The sequence below is a fragment of the Trichosurus vulpecula genome, chromosome 5, assembly GCF_011100635.1.
Source record: "Trichosurus vulpecula isolate mTriVul1 chromosome 5, mTriVul1.pri, whole genome shotgun sequence".
NCBI classification, from domain to species: domain Eukaryota; kingdom Metazoa; phylum Chordata; class Mammalia; order Diprotodontia; family Phalangeridae; genus Trichosurus; species Trichosurus vulpecula.
This window is the reverse complement of record NC_050577.1, coordinates 8,314,173-8,316,388: the sequence shown is the minus strand read 5'-3', so window position 1 is coordinate 8,316,388 and position 2,216 is coordinate 8,314,173. Positions and strand designations below refer to the sequence as shown.

General features: G+C 40.6%; 1 pseudogene; it reads left to right on the top strand.

Annotated features, from left to right (window-relative positions):
• Window positions 1-314: 314 nt before the first annotated feature.
• Window positions 315-1,480, top strand: LOC118852140 (annotated as a pseudogene).
• The last annotated feature ends 736 nt before the right edge of the window (window positions 1,481-2,216 follow it).

Genomic DNA, 2,216 nt, shown 5'->3' with positions numbered 1-2,216 from the left:
CCAAATTTTAATATGAATACAAAATTCTGTCTCCTTATTTACATTGATGGTATGTGTCATTACATCACAAACCACTGAATCTCATGAAAAACATTGCAGCAAAAAGACTTGAGGCAGGTGAGAAGCAGAGGGCAACAGCTTGCACTTCCTAAGCTCCATGCACAAGAAACTCAATCCCCCCTCCCCAATCTTTTCATTATTCCACTAAATCCCCAAACATCACAATCAGCTCCTAGATGGTCCCCTCTCACTCTACCCTTGATGTGGGCATTTTGACACCGGGTGTACACTGAGCATCACTCCTGGCTATAAAAATGGTCAAGGAAAGGATTTACTGTGATGTTTTGAGGGTAAAATCCAATGCCTCTCATAAAGAACCAAAAAAGGCACATGGAAAACTAGCCTTAAATATCAACCAGATAAGAATACAAATGAAGGAGAAAAGTTCAGGCAGATTTCTCAAGCTTTTGAAGTGCTTTCTGATGCAAAGAAAAAAAATTTATATGACAAAGGTGAAGAACAAGCCATCAAAGAGGGTGGCACTGGTTCTTCAATAGATATTTTTATATGTTTTTTTGGAGAACGTGGAAGAATGCAAAGGGAAAAGAGAGGAAAAATGTTGTTCATCAGTTGTCAGTGACCTTAGAAGATTTATGTAATGGTGCAAGAAAAAACTGGCTTTGCAAAATAATGTAATTTGTGATAAATGTGAAGAACTAGGGGTAAAAAAGAAGCTGTAGGATGATGTACCAATTATAGAGGTACTGGAATGCAAATAAGAATTCATCAGATGGGACCTGGAATGGTTCATCAAATTCAATCAGTTTACATGGAAGGCAAATGGAATGGGGAATGAATCAGCCCTAAAGATAGACGTAAAAGGAAGGAAAATTGTTCAAGAGAAGAAGATTCTGGAGGTACATTCTGACAAGGGCATGGAAGATGGCCAGAACATAATATTCCATGGTGAAGATGACCAGGAGCCAGGACTTGAGCCAGGAGATGATATTACCATTGTTTTGGATCAGAAGGACAATGCTATATTTACAGGATATGCTGAGGACCTTTTCACGTTTATGGGTATCCAGTTGGTTGAAGCATTATATGGCTTTCAGAAACTAATAATAAATCTTGATAATAGAGCCGTAGTAATTACTTCTCATCCTGGTCAGATTGCTAAACATGGAGATATCAAATGTGTGCTGAATGAAGGTATGCCCATTTATCACCGACCTTATGAGAAAGAAATTCTAATAATTTAATTTAAGTTAAAATTCCCAGAGGATGTCTTTCTTTCTTCAGACAAGCTTTGTAGGGAAAATTACTGCCTGAAAGAATGGAAATAGAAGAGATTGAAGATATAGATCAGGTAGAACTGGTGGACTTTCACCCATGTCAAAAAAGATGCCATAACAATGCAGAAGTTTATGAGGATGATGAGCATCATCTCAGAGGTGGGGTTCAGTGTCAAACCTCTTAAAGGTGGGGCAGTGAATACTCTTCTTTGAAATGCTGGCTTCTGTATGCAATAGTGAATGAGTGAAAGACTACAATCATCTTAACACACATACTACTACCTATTGTTTTTGCTGTAATATTCAACTATAACTGTGTTTTAAAAATTTAATCAAACAAGTAATATAAAATACTGACTTTGCAATTTATGATGTTCAGTGTGCAAGATAGTTAATTATTTCCTTATGATAAAGTAACCCCCAAGCATTTTCTCATGACTTGTACTTTGTGTTTCAATGTATATAGGGGTGCTTAGAATGGGGTTGGGGGGTTGGAGCCACGATGGTGGCTGGAAAGCAGGGACTAGTGGGAGCTTCCTGCCGAGTCCCTCCAAAAACCTATAAAAATGGCTCTTAACCAATTCTAGAACTGCAGAACCCACAAAATAGCAGAGGAAAGCAAGGCTCCAGCCCAGGACAGCCTGGATGGTCTCTGGATGAGGTCTATCCAACATGGAACTGGGAGCAGACCAGAGCCCAGTGTGGGCGGCACAGACCAACCAGACCAGGAGCCGGGGGGAGTATGCCCTAGCACCCTAAATCAATGAGCTGCAGCAGTTACCAGACTTCTCAACCCACAAACACCAAAGACAACAGAGAAGGTTAGTGGGAAAAGCTGTGGGAGTGGAAGGAGTTCGCAGTTCGGCTACCAACCCTGGGGCAGCGGAGGTGGGGCAGCTACAGAACTGCAGCTGCAGTTGC